This window comes from Mastomys coucha, unplaced genomic scaffold, assembly GCF_008632895.1.
Source record: "Mastomys coucha isolate ucsf_1 unplaced genomic scaffold, UCSF_Mcou_1 pScaffold23, whole genome shotgun sequence".
In the NCBI taxonomy this organism is placed as follows: Eukaryota; Metazoa; Chordata; class Mammalia; order Rodentia; family Muridae; genus Mastomys; species Mastomys coucha.
The window spans coordinates 34,756,183-34,770,726 of NW_022196906.1; positions in this window are offsets into that span (position 1 = coordinate 34,756,183).

Here is a 14,544-nt window from a genome sequence, read left to right on the forward strand (position 1 = left end):
TACACTGTAGCTGTCTTCAGACAACACCAGAAGAGGGCATCAGATCTCATTATGGGTGGTAGTGAGCCACCATGTCGTTGCTGGGATTTGAACTCACAACCTTCAGAAGAGCAGTCAGTGCTCTTACCCGCTGAGCCATCTCATCAGCCCAACTTTGAATTCTTGATCCTCTTCCTTTAGCTCCTGATTTCTGGAATTATAGATATGAATCACTGGTGGGTCTTTGCTTTTGTGTGCTTGCTTTGGAACTGTGAAGGTTAACTTCAACTGTCAGCCTGACAATGTAGCATTGCCTGGAAAGAAAGTCTCAAGGATAGATGATCTCCATTGGGTTGGTCTGTAGGCATGTCTGTGGGGACTGTCATAATTAAGTTAATTGATGTCAGAAGACCCAGCCCACAGTGGGCGGCATTATTCCCTTGGCAGGAGGTTCTGAACTATCACAAGAATGGAGAGCTGAGCACAGGCAAACAGACAAGAAAAACACATGGACTCATTCCTGCCCACTCTTGACTGTAGACGTGCTATGACCAGCCGTGTTCCTACTACTCTTGTGACTTCCTGCAAAGAAACCGACTTCTTCAGACACACCAGAAGAGGGAGTCAGATCTAATTATGCGTGGTTGTAAGCCACTATGTGGTTGCTGGGATTTGAACTCAGGACCTCTGGAAGAGCAGTCGGTGCTTTTAACCACCCACTGAGCCATTTCACCAGCCCTGGCTACGTGATTCTTGATATCTTGGGAGGAAGAGAATATTGAGCAGGGTCTCATGTAGCTCAGGATGGCTTCAACTGGCTATATAATCAAGGATAACTTGGATTTCTATCACTCTGTTTATCCTTATTAACTAGAATACAATCGTAAGAAAGTCATTTTCTCTTCTTTATTTTTTATTCATTTAAAAGTATTTCATTGTTACCCAGACATGGTGGCTCAGACCTTTAATCCCAGAGTTGGTGATTCACACCCATCATTCTAGCACTTGGGAGGCTGAGGCAGGAAGACTTTTTCAAGTTTGAGGCCAGCCTGGGCTCCAAAAAAGGTGGGAGGTGGGTAAGAAGGCTCTGGATATTAGGTACTTGATGCTAATGGGTCTTACTGTTTCTTCTTTCTTTGGGCAGCTTCAGGAGTTATCCACACGTGTACAAACATACAGGTTTCTGCTCGTGTCTCTGTAGCCATTGAATCTATCATCTGTCTAATAAAAACCATGACTTTATATTGATGGTGCTAATTCTAGCCCAGTGTGAATAGTTCATTCTCATCCCCTTAAAAGAAACCCTAAAATTTTAAATTTCTGTCTCCAACAGTAAAAGCCTTGCTGATTCTTATTCATAATATATTGACTTTTTGTTCAACCTTACACATGTAGTTTCACAATGTCTAACTTATATTCCACAACAACCAGATTTCCCACATATATACACGATTGTGTTCACTTTACCCTTAGAATATACTGTTATTTATTCATGTGTTTTATGTGTATGAGTGCTCTGTCTTCTTGCACACTAGAAGAGAAAAATCAGAGCCCATTACAGATGGTTGTAAGCCACTGTGTGTTTGATGGGAATTGAACTCAAGACCTCTGGAAGAACAGTCCGTCGCTTAACCACTGAGCTATCTCTCCAGCCTACAGAACATACTGTTAAATAACGCTTGTTACTCAGGATACCACAGTTCTGGCCCATGATCAGGAGCTGCAGGTGTTGAATTTGTTGATGGTTTTCTTGCTGGCAAATCTCCAGGCTAATACAGGGCATTGTATGCTAAGAGATAGTTTTGTTTTGGACGTTTTCTTTTTTGTTTTGAAGACAGTTTGTTTTACCTTGTTTTGTTGTTTTGTTTTCGTTTTTGAGATAGAGACAACCAAGCTGACCTTAAATTTATTATTTATTATTTATTATTACCTGGGATTAAAGGTAGTATGTATTATCAAATAAAAAAAACTTGTTACTTAGGTAATTCTCCCTTCCCCATCTTTTTTTTTTTCTGTAGTTCTGTTATCAGTTTGTAATAAAATCATTACATGTTTTTATGGTTTGTGAGTGTGTGTAAGTGTGTGATGTGTGTGCATGTTCTATGCATGGGACCACATGTGTTGTGAGTGTGTGGATGTGTTTGTGAGGCCAGAGACTGACCTTGGGTATTTCCCTTGATTGTTCTCCACCTTACATATTGAGGCAGGTCCTCTCACTTGAAGCGAAAGCTTGCCAGTTTGATTAGTCTGGCCAGCCGGCTTGCCCCAGGAATTCTCTATCTGCTTTGGCTAGTCTGGCCAGCCAGCTTGCCCCAGGAATTCTCTGTCTGCTTTGGTTAGTCTGGCTAGCCGGCTTGCCCCAGGAATTCTCTGTCTGCTTTGGCTAGTCTGGCTAGCCGGCTTGCCCCAGGAATTCTCTGTCTGCTTTGGTTAGTCTGGCTAGCCAGCTTGCCCCAGGAATTCTCTGTCTGCTCCCTGCAGGCTAGGATTACTTGCCATGTACATAGGTGCTGGGGATTTGAACGCCAGACAAGTGCTTTGTCAGCTGAGTATCTCTATAGCCCCCACTAACAATAGTCATTTATTTATGTGGGTAGGTGTGTCAAAAGACAGTTTATAAGAGTTGGTGCTGTTATTCTATCTATTGAACTCTGATTGTCAGGTTTGGTAGCAAGAACTTTTATCCACTGAGCCATTTTATAGGCCCTAGAAATAGATTTTTTTTCTTTCTTTTTTCTCCACCCCTGCTCTCTTGACCCAAAGAGATCTATCTATCTATCTGTCTATCTATCTGTCTGTCTGTCTATCTATCTATCTATCTATCTATCTATCTATCTATCTATCTATCTATCGATTGGTTTTTTGAGACAAGGTTTCTCTGTATAGTCCTAGCTGTTCTGGTACTCACTCTGTAGACGAGGCTGGCCTCAAACTCAGAAATCTGCCTGCCTCTGCTTCCCAAGTGCTGGGATTAAAGGCATGTGCCACCACTGCCCGGTAATTCATTTATTTACTATATGTAAGTACATTGTAGCTGTCTTTAGACACATCAGAAGAGAACATCAGATCTCATTATGGATCGTTGTGAGCCACCATGTGGTTGCTGGGATTTGAACTCAGGACCTCCGGAAGAGCAGTCAGTGCTCTTAACTGCTGAGCCATCTCTACAGCCCAGAAATAGAATTTTTAGAACATGTATGGAAGGTGGGTATGACAGTTTATATCTGTAATCCTAGTGCTTGCAATCCTGGAGGCATTGGTAATAGGATCACAGTGGTAGCCCTAGTGAGTTCTTCCAGGCTGGGAAGGGCTACACAAGGGAGACTCTGACTCAAAACACAAAGACCAAACATATTGATCAAAACCCATTAAGTAGGAGGGGCTCCAAAGCCACGCCCTTAGCTGAAGAGCTATTTGTAGGTGTTCATAAGGAGGGAGGGTCAGTTTTCTTCAGGGAAATGTCCCCTGTTAAGCTGTCCAGGCACCAGTGGATAGCCCTGTACCCGTGTACAAACAGGTAGCATTTATTAGATATAGAAAGTTAAAAATTGGACACGAAGCTGGGTGGTATGGTGGGGGCAGTCAGGAAGGAGCTGGAGAGGGGAGGAGAGGTTGATATGTTCAGAGTCCATTGTATATGAGCATGAAATTCTCAAAGAATCAATAAAAACTAGGAGAGAGAGAAAGAGACAGACTGAGAGACAGAGAGACAGAGAGAAGGAAGAAAAAACTACCATTCATATGTAACTGTTTCTATTTGTCCAACTCTCAGAATCTTTGAAGAAATAACCTTAGACTACCTGTGCCGGAGCTGGTAGAGGAAGGTGGAACCCTCATCTCTTGCCGCCCTTACCCCTTAACATGTTCTTTTTTTATTATTTATTTATTTTTATTTATTTTTTATTTTGTTATTTTTTTGGTTTTTTCAAGACAGGGTTTCTCTGTGCAGCCCTCCCAAGTGCTGGGATTAAAGGGAGGCAGAGGCAGGTGGATTTCTGAGCTCGAGGCCAGCCTAGTCTACACAGTGAATTCCAGGACAGCCAGGGCTACACAGAGAAACCCTGTCTCGAAAAATCAAAATAAATAAATAAATAAAAATTAAAAAAAAAATTTAAAAAAGGCGTGTGCCACCACTGCCCGGCCATCACTGATTTCTTTAGAGATCTACAAACATATTTGCACACATTCTTGCAAGTCCTGGATGTCAGTCTAGTCCAACTGCACTGAACGCCCCTCTGCGTTGGCTCCAGGTCACATGAAATCTTTTGCCACCTTTGGGTCTGGGATAGGGTGTGTAGAGGATTGGGGTTTCTATGCCAACTGTGAACCACAGCTCCATCAAGCCCACTTATCCCTTTTTCATTTCCACTTGCTGGAGAAGGCCACCAGGTGGCGCTCCATAGTCTACTGGTGCCTCACTTGAAAATTCAGCTGCATCGACTTAGGTTGACTTTTAAGAAGCCATTGTACCCGAGAAGGCAAGAGAGAGTTCTAGCTTTCTGTTTAGTTTCATTAAGACGTTTCCTACCGTTTAGGTGATCAAGTAGCGAAATCACTACGGAAGCATTTAGCCTCTGACCTCTGTTGGAAGCCTTAGGGTATTTCTGTTTTCCTTTCCTTAGTTTCCCTTCACAGAAACCTAACTAGCCAGATAATCCTGAATTTCTGATCCTCCTGCTCCCACCTCCCAAGTGCTGGGATTTCAGATGTGCCACCTATGCCTTGCTGCAAGCTGAATTTTGCAGGTGTAGTTAAGGTTATAAATCAGTAGCTCTTAAGACAGAGAAATTGTCTAAATAAGCCTAGTCAAATCCTATAAGCCATGTAAAAGCTGAGCATTTTCTTCAGCTGGTGTCAGAAGAGGAAGGAGCAAGACTCGATGCCTTGTGCTAATGTCTCAGTAAAAGGACCTGGGAGGGGCCTGAAGGTGCTAAGAGCAGACTTGAGCCAGCAGGTAAGCAGGGAACCGAGTCTCCAGCAAATGTAAGAAACGGTTCTTAATCAGAATGAATGTGGAAACAAGATCTTTCTCAGAGCCTCTAGATGAGAACCTAGAACACCCAACAATGCTGAGACTCTAAACACAGAGTCCAGTGAGCCTATTTACGGAGATAAGAAACGATTACTGTGATAAGCCGAATGGTTGTACATGCCTATAATCCTAGGACTCCAGAGGCCGAGGCAGGAGGATTGCCATGAGTTTGAGGCCAGTCTATGACCTATAGTGGGTTGAAAGCCTGACTGAGATCCTGCCTCAAAGATAGAGAAAAGATGGAGAGATGGCAAGTGCCACCGTGCCTGGTGGAGACGTGTCTTTTCCTTTGGGTTTTCTGATACAGGTCGGTGCTGGTTAGCTTTTTGTCCAACTTGACACAAGTGAAGGTCGTCTGGGAAAAGTGACCCACAGTTAAGAAAACGCCCCATCAGATTGGTCTGCAGGTAAGTATGTGGGGTATTTTCTTGATTAATGGTTGATGTGGGAGGGCCACTCTGGGCAGATAGTTCTAGACCATATATATACATACATACATACATACATACATACATACATACATACATACATATATATGTATATGGCAGGCTGAAAAAGCCGTGAGAGCAAGCCAGTAAGCAGTACTCTCCTTTGGTCTATGTTTCAGTTCCTGCCTCCAGGTTCCTGCCCTGCTTGAGTTCTTGCTCTGACATGGGGCAGTGATGGACTGTGTAAATCTAGCAAACCCTTTGCTCCCCAAATTGTTTCTAGTCACGGAGTTTATGACAACAATAGAAACCAAAATAAAGTCTCATGGCCCTGAACTGGATCTGTTGATCTTGAAACTCAGATCCTCCTGCCTCTGCCTCTGCAATGCTTTTTTTGTTTTGTTTTTGAGACAGGGTTTCTCTGTCCTGGCTGTCCTGGAACTCACTCTGTAGACCAGGCTGGCCTCAAACTCAGAATTCTGCCTGTCTCTGCCTCCCAAGTGCTGGGATTAAAGGTGTGTGCCACCACTGCCCAGCACAAAAATAAATTTAAAAAAATTTAAAAACGAATGCCATCTATCTTCAACAACCTAAATGCTACAGCTGGGAGTACAGATGTATCCCAGGTGCTACTGGCCCCACCACAGCAGTGTCAACATGGAGTTGGTTCTTTAACCTGAGATGAGATACAGATAATACACACCATACTACAGGGGTTGTAGGGACTACATATATGAAAATGATATATGCTTATGCTGGTACCTGCTACATGGCAAATGGGCAATACATACCAAGGTTCCTGACACAGCCACCGTACCTCCATCCTGTTACTGGGACTTTTGTCCTGTGTAGACAGAATCTACATGCCCCACGATGAGAATAACTCCCAGTCCCACTATACAAGAATTGTATATGTATATATACAAGAATTGTATATGATTGTGGCAGCAATCCGAAAGCTCAGATCACTAGAGACGAATCTTGTCCTCAGGACCATTTGACTTGGTTCACAGCTTGTAAGAGCATGCTGATTACAGAGTCCTTTCTCATTAGACCTCCTGTGTGTTCACGGCTCTGGAAGACAGGTGTCATCAGCTCTGTTTGCTTAGCACTCCCAGAGAACTAAGTGGGTGGCTTGCTAGTGGGTGGCTGCGTCAGGATACGGAGAGGGTAAGATATGGTGGGGTGAGGCTTATGGCTCCCAGAGAAAAGGCTTAGATTAGAAGCAGGAAGCACAGAAGCATCTCAGAGACGGAAGAGGGCAGAGTAGAGTAGAGTCCCTCGTCCTGTACCCCCTGCTTCCTTAAGTCTAGCCTCCAGAGAGAGACCCAGAAGCGCCTGGAAGAGGGAGCTCCCCAGAGAGAGGCCTTGTTTGCTTGCTAACTGAAAGAAAGCAGTTCTTTTCTTCTTTTCTTTCTGCACACGTGTCTATGTGTAGTGTGTGCACTGGTGTTTGCACATTCGTGGAGGCCAGAAGGTGACTTTAGGTGTCTCCCTTGATCACCACACACACCCTTCCCCACTTCAATTCCTAAAGCAGGGTCTCTGCTGAACCTGGAGCTGGCTGACCGCACAAGCCAGTTCAATCCTGGCATCGCCTGTGTCTGCTTCCCAAGCGCTGGGTTTGCAGACAGGCCGCCATGTGCACACAGCTTTTACATGGGCATCCTCATACTAGCGCACTGAGCACTTTGTTTCCTCAGCCATTTCCCCAACCCCCAAGTTCCCTTCTCTCAAGTGTCTGAGTGCATTTGTCACTGGGGTCCTTTAATTTCAGGTCTACAATCTCCTCTTCTTTTTAATAGCTAATGAGTCCTTGGCTGATTAGAGTTTTACAGTCACCTATAATTAGGCCTATTTAGTACTATTGAATAGGATACTTTTAACCCACTTCCGCCTCTTCTCAGCATTAGGGGCTTCTGCCCAGGTGCACACACACACAGGAAGCTAGCACTGCTGAGGATGGAGGGCAAGGGCAGGTCAAAGTCACTGATGTTTGTGAGTATGTATGTATCCATCCATACATATTCACACATAGGACTGCCTGCAGGTGCACACACAGGAAGCAGGCACAGGTGAGGAAGAGGGTAAGAGTGGACCAAAGGCAAGTATGTACACAGGTATGTACACAGAAATATATGTGTATACACATTCACATGTGGTCCTACACACTTTTGAGGTGCTGTCCAGGGTTCCTACAAGCCCAATTAAAGCACCATGCCTTTGTATGTATATCATGTGGTTGTAAAGAAAGGTCTTATCTGTGCTCATATTCGTCCACCCTTATCTGTGGATTCAGTTACCTGTAGTTATCATGGGTCCAAAAAAATATACTAAATTGAAATTTTCAGAAATAAGCAATTCATAAGTTTCAAATTGTCAAGTGATGAAACGTCACACCTAATTCATCCATCCCAGAAAAGATGTCCCTGTATCTGGTGTAGCTATGGCTTTTATGTTGCCTGTCCATTCATTACTTGACAATCATGTTGGTCAGCAGATCAGCTTTGGCAGTACTATGGTGCGTGTTCAGGTTTTTACTTAATTCTAAGTATTTTACTTAATAATAGTATCCAGTGGGGATGCCAACAGTCTTATGACAGTTTATTGTTATAAGTGGTATACTTTACCTTCATTACAGTTTTTAGTCTCTTGCTATGACTAATTTGTAAATTAAACTGTGCTATAGGCATGTATGTTCTGGGGGAAACATAGTATATGTGAGATTCAGAGCTACTCAGATTCAAGCACCCAGTAGGGTTTGAGGAGCACAGTCTCTTACAAGAACTTGTGGGGGAGAAAGTATAAGCTGAGAATGTATGAGTGTGTGGGGGCAGGGAGCAGACCTCTGCTGAATTCTCTTTTTCCAAAGAAAGAATTTGTTGCTATTTTAGTTTGGTTTGGTCTTGTTTGTTTGTAGGTCTTGTTGTTGTTTTGTTTCTGTTTTTGTTTGTTAAAAGATTTATTCACTTATTATTTGTAAATATACTGTAGTTGTCTTCAGACACCGCAGAAGAGGGCATCAGATCTCATTACAGATGGTTGTGAGCCACCAATGTGGTTGCTGGGATTTGAACTCAGGACCTGTTTTGTTTTGTTTTAAGACAGGATTTCTCTGTGTAGCCCTGGCTGTCCTGGAACTCTGTAGATCAGGCTGGCCTCGAACTCAGTGATCTGCCTGCCTCTGCCTCCCGAGGGCCTCTCATGTGCCACCACCGCCCAGCCAAAACTTATTTTAATAAACAATATTTGCACACATTTCCAAATCCCAACACAATCACAAAAGTCAGTGAAATTTGTCTCTATCGCATGCCTACCCACAGCTACCATCTGGTCCTCTCAAAAGGTAAATTTACTGCATGCCTAGAGAAGAATACTAATAAACGTTTTTTATAATACGTTCTATATATTGTTCTAAAGCTTGACTTTTTAAAATATGTTTATTGTGTGTGTCAGTGACAGTGAGAGAGAGAGAGAGACACGTGTGTGAATTCGACGCACGAGGAGGCCAGAGGACAACTTTGTCCTCTCCTTCCTCCATGTGTTCTAGGCACAAAGCTCAGGGCTCTAGGCCTGGCACACAGGTGTTCCTCATCACTGGGCCAGGGTTCTGGCCCTGAAGTGTGCTTAGTTTTTCACTTAAAACTATTTTTGGAGGCTAAAGTGATGGCTCTGTGGCTAAGAGCACTGGCTCATCTTTTCAGAGATACCACCTCTCTTCCTAGCACCCACGTGGTAGTTCACAACCATCTGTAACTCCAGGACAGGTGATCCAACTCCCTCTTCTGGCCTCCGAGGGAACTGCATACATGTGGTGTTCAGATAAATATACATGTACACATAAATATAAAGATAAAATTATAGATGTGTATGGTATTGTTGACAATGCTGACCGATTTTCCATTTCTATGTGTGTATATATCTTTTCCTTTTTAAGGGTATGTGTATCATACTATCATTACCCAACAGCTATTGCAAATAAAGTGTTTTCTCCCATTTTATAAAATGTGCTTTTCAAGCTGGTCAGTGGTGTCACACACCTTTAATCCCAGCATTCAGAAGGCAAAAGCAGGTGGATCTCTGTGAGTTTGAAGCCAGCCTAGACAACAGAGCTCCTTCTGGGACAATCAGGCTACGAAAAGAAATAGTGCCTCAAAAAACAAAAAAAAAAAAAAACAAAAAAACAAAAAAAACAAAGCCAGGCAGTGGTTTAAAGGCACACGCCTTTAATCCTATCACTTGGGAGGCTGAGGCAGGCAGATTTCTGAGTTTGAGGCCAGCCTGGTCTACAGAGTGAGTTCCAGGACAGCCAGGGCTATACAGAGAAACCCTGTCTCGAAAAACAAAAACAAAACAAAAAATTATTTTTGTTTGTGTGTGCATGTGCATGCAAAAGCATGCCTCCTATAAGTGTGTGAGTGCTTGTGGGGGCAGCTAGGTTGACAGAGAGCAAGCTCTAGCAAGCCTCCTATCTCTGCCCCCTCTAGTGCTGGTTATGAGTGAAAGTGTCCATACCCAGATTTTTACATGTGTTGCAATTTCACTCCTCATGCATGTGTGAGTGCTACTGAGTTATCTTCTTGCACAACACTGGGTCTTTGGAAATTTTGGGATCTTTGGAAACTTTTGATTCTATAGTTCTGATTTTCTTTTTTCCTTCCTTCTTTCCTTCTTTCCTTTCTTTTTTAAAATTTATTTATTTAGTTCACTTTTATGAGTACATTGTCACTGTCTTCAAACATACCAGAAGAGGGCATCAGATCCCAATACAGAAGCTTGTGAGCCACCATGTGGTTGCCGGGGATTGAACTCAGGAACTCTGGAAGCAGTCAGTGCTCTTTACTGCTAAGCCATCTTTCTAGCTCTCTCTCTCTCTCTCTCTCTCTCTCTCTCTCTCTCTCTCTCTCTCTCTCTCTCTCTCCCTCCCTCCCTCCCTCCCTCTCCTCCCCCCTTCTCTTTTCTGGCTTGATCTCCTGAAGCCCCAAACTCAGGCCCTGTGAGACAATTCCTCCAACAAGACCACAGTTCCAATAATGCCACTTTTTGAGTCTAGGGGGCGTTTTCATTCAAACCACCACATGAATGGCCCTATTACTCTCTCTTTGCCCAACAGCTTTCATGAGGCGAGAAGCTCTGCCCCATCACACACTTAGCTTGGGGATAGGTCCCAAAGAAAGAGCCAGCCAAGCACACACTGAAACCTTAGTCAAAATAAACATTTCCCTTTTAAAGATATTTTGTCACAGTTACATAACTCTAACTTATGGCTGTACTAAGAAGTGTTTATACGGAAAAGAGGCTCAAGGACCTTTGTCATTGTGTCCATCACAGTACACAAAGCTAGAGTCACGGAGGAATTTGAGCTGGGTCTTGTGTTTTGTTTTTTCCCCCAGACAGGGTTTCTCTGTGTAGCCCTGATTGTCCTGGAACTCAAACTGTAGACCAGGCTAGCCTTGAACTCAGACATCTGCCTGCCTCTGCCTCCCAAATGCTGGGATTAAAGGCGTGCGCCACCACTGCCTGGCTTGTTTTGTTTGCCTGGCTACTGGCAGGTTTAATGTGTCAACTTGACACAAGCTGGAGTTCTCACAGAGAAAAAAGCCTCAGTTGAGGAAACGCCTCCATGAGATCCAGATGTAAGGCATTTTCTCAATTAGTGAACAATTTGGGAGGGACCAGCTCATTGTGGGTGTTGCCATCCCTGGGCTGGTGGTCCTGGGCTCTATAAGCAGGCTGAGCAAGCCATGGACAGCAACCCAGTAAACAGCACCCCTCTATGACTTCTGCATTAGCTCCTGCCTCTAGGTTCCATCCCTGCTTAAGTTCCTGTCCTAACTTCCTCCAGTGATTGTCACGTACACTTTGTGTGACAGCAGTTTATGAGGCAAAAGCTTCATGGAAGCTAGTCTCCTGCATCGTCTCCTTGGCATTCCCTAACTCAGAGGTAGTCCAGATATGTCCTTGCAAACTCACGTGCTAGGTGCCCACCAAGATATGATTTATTAATAGCTAGACAAAATTGGACATTGTTCTCTGACCTTTACCAATGTTCCAACATCTTAGCCAAAACCTGGCTTGGAATTTTGTAAAGAATGTTACCCATCCAGACTAATTGCCTTCAGCATTGTGGGTAGGGCTTTGAAGCTTACAGAATGGGAGACTTATCCCAGGGCAAGGTCAAGTAGAATCCTCATTCTCAGTCAGGTACTGCAGCTGAACCACTCCTAGGAATTAGCAAGAAAGAGACAGTCTCTATTAGCCCAGAAGAGTAGCAAAGTGGGTGTTTTACTAAGGATGGGCGGGACCTTGAGCCGTGTGTGTGTGTGTGTGTGTGTGTGTGTGTGTGTGTGTGTGTGTGTGTGTGTGTGAGAGAGAGAGAGAGAGAGAGAGAGAGAGAGAGAGAGAGTGTGTGTGCAGCAGTCAGCATTCTAGATTCTAGATTCTAGATTCTAGATTCGAGCCTCTGTCCTCCTGACTGGTGCACCCGCAGCCCCCTCCCGGAACTCCGGCCGGGCCCATGCAGCCGGAGCGTGCTCGGAGCCCAGGGGTGCTGCACCAGTCCAGAGGAGATGGCTGCTGTTTTAGACCCAGTGTGTTTCAGGTGACCTCAGATGTACCTCAACTACTGAGCTGCCAGATGTCTCCTTTCTCTTTTGCAATGACTGTAAAAGCTTCATGCCATTTTTGAGAAATACATTCAGATCCCACACTTCTTTGTGTCAACTCTGTTTATCACCCACCGAATCCCTCGCTCACCTGGCCAGAACTTTCATCACCCAATGGAATAAGTGGACCCAGCAACGAACCCAGTCCATGGGAAGTGATGGACTATGATCTGGAAGTATAAGACAAATAAGTCCTTTCCTCCCTATCTTGCTTTTTGGTCATAGTGTTTAGTTGCAACAATAGAAATCCTAACTAAGATTCCCTCCCTCCCCCCCCAAAAAAACCCCATGCACATACATATATAAAGGTAAAGAGTATCAATCTTTCTTTCTTGAAAAGCTCAATATCAAGCCTGAAACTTGTGCACACAAAGTTACCAAGGAGCTATGCCCCACCTTATGCAGTAAGAAAGCATTTAGTGACTGCTGTGAATGTAGTATCACACCGGAGCCTGAGAGTACACATCAATGGAAAGTGTACTGCCCCTCATTCAAGGAACTCTCTTAGCATTCATTTGCAATTGAAGAAACATGACCTCTGTGCTTACGTTATCTCTGGTAGAAAATAGATTAACATCTGTTATTATGAATTTTTGAGATCTTCACAGGAAAAGTGCTTGCTATTCACTGAGACAACTCTATGGCAGATACAAACGGGCACTTTACAAATCTTTGTGCCACCTCTATCTTTGCTGGGTGGCAGCTCTGTGGTTTGCTCCTGGTGCCTGCCACTTGGCAGATGCTCAGTAAATTTTGAATCCATAAAATAAACGGTTTCCAACTTTTTTGACAGCTCTGCCTGGTTATTTGTTCATTTCGAAGTGGACTCAAAGAATCAGAGAGATTAAATAACTTGCCTAGGTTCTTGCTACTCTTAAGTGACAGGGCAAAGGGTCAAATCCAAATTCGTCTGACTTTAAAAATTGTGACTCTCAGTCAGGCAGGGTGGTGCAGGCCTTTGATCCCAGTACTCTGGAGTCAGAGTCAGGTGGATCTCTTTGAGTTTGGGACCAGTCTGGTTTACATAGCAAGTTCTAGGAGAGCCAGAGCTACAAATAGAGAAACCCTGTCTCAAAAAACAAGACAAGATAAAGACAAGACAAGACAAGACAAAACAAAACAAAACAAATAATACAAAAAACTTAAAAACAAAGAAACGAAGCAACCAGTAACAAAAGAACTAGCCTGGCAACAAGATATTGCTAATGACAAGACTATTTGGGGTGGGGGATGGGTATTGGGTAACGAGCCACTTTCTGCTAGAATCCAAGGCCCACTCCATGAGTGGGAATGCATGCCTTATGTCTTAGTCAGGGCTTATATTCCTGCACAAACATCATGACTGGGAAGCAAGTTGTGGAGGAAAGGGTTTATTTGGCTTACGCTTCCACATTGCTCTTCATCACCAGAGGAAGTCAGGACTGGAACTCAAGCAGGGCAGGAAGCAGGAGCTGATGCAGAGGCCATGGAGAGATGGTACTTGCTTGCTTCCCTTGGCTTGCTCAGCTTGTTTTCTTAGAACCTAGGACTATCAGCCCAGGGATGGCACCACCCACAATGGGCTGGGCCCGCCCACTCTTGATCATCACTAATTGAGAAAATGCCTCACAGCTGAATCTCATGGAGGCATTTCCTCAAGGGAGGCTCCTCTCTCTGCGATGACTCCAGCTTGTGCCAAGTTGACAGACAAAACCAGCCAGTACACCCTATAAATCTGATCAAAAGCCTATGGCTAAGAAGGTCACATGTCCTAGTGAGGAACTTATTATTTTTGGTGTGACTTATAGCCAAATTGTCTCCTAAACACTTATATTTATATGTACAGACTAGTGTTGCTCTCAGCCTGGGTCTGAGGGCAACAATTTATTCAGAGTCTCACAGTTGGTTAAGTGCTGAGAATGACTGTTGAGTGCTCAACCCTGACTAGGTCATCTGCATCAGTTCTCCCAGGGCTTAGGGAACATCAAGGAAGAAGGGGCGGGAAGATGGTAAGAGGAATGTTACCCAGCTAGATATGACTTGGTCCTCAAAATCACAAACACCCAGCAGCTGTGGCTACCTGTACAAGCTCTAAATAAGAAGAAATTAAAAAAAAAAAAGCATGAAAAAGGGACGGAGACTATACAGGAAAAGGTGCATCTGGGAGGGGATAAGCAGGAGGTGATTGGAGCGCATGTACTACATTTATATGTGTGTGAAATTGTAAAAAATAAAAAAACATAATAATTATAAGAAGAGAGTCTTCTGATATTTTCTCCTACCACAGATGCCCAGAGCCTGGGACTACACAGTAACAAATTCTGAGATAAGATATGAATAGGCAAAATTGTGTCTGAGATGGAGCAATGGTCAGTTCACACATTAGAGGGAGAAAGAAAAACAAAGCTGCAGGCTGTGTAGCATTTGGGAGGATGGGGAAGCAGCTAAGGGCTTAGAAAGG